The sequence below is a fragment of the Pygoscelis adeliae genome, unplaced genomic scaffold (genome assembly GCF_000699105.1).
Source record: "Pygoscelis adeliae isolate BGI_AS28 unplaced genomic scaffold, ASM69910v1 Scaffold458, whole genome shotgun sequence".
Classification (NCBI taxonomy): Eukaryota; Metazoa; Chordata; class Aves; order Sphenisciformes; family Spheniscidae; genus Pygoscelis; species Pygoscelis adeliae.
In genome coordinates this window covers 367242-367585 of record NW_008825352.1, presented here as the reverse complement: position 1 = coordinate 367585, position 344 = coordinate 367242, and positions in this window count along the sequence as shown.

Sequence of the window (344 nt, the reverse complement as noted above, 5' to 3'; positions counted from 1 at the left end):
GCCAGGGGCTCACAGCAGCGCTGAGCAGGCAGGGCTGGGGAGCAAAGACCAGTAGAGTCAAGCCTCCGGGCTTGGGACCCTCAATCCACTCCACCCCAGCCCAACTCAGCGCAGCTCAGCTCAGCCCAGCACAGGTCAGCTCAGTGCAGCCCAGCTCAGCACAGCTCAGCACAGCTCAGCTCAGCTCAGCTCGGTTCAGGATGGCTCAGGACACAAGCCATCCTAGGTAGGCACAGTTCAGCTTGGCACGGCTCGGCTCGGCTCGGCTCAGCACGGCTCGGGACATCATGCCACCTAGGGAGGCACGGCCCGGCCCCCGAGGGGTCAGCATGGGCCAGCTCAAA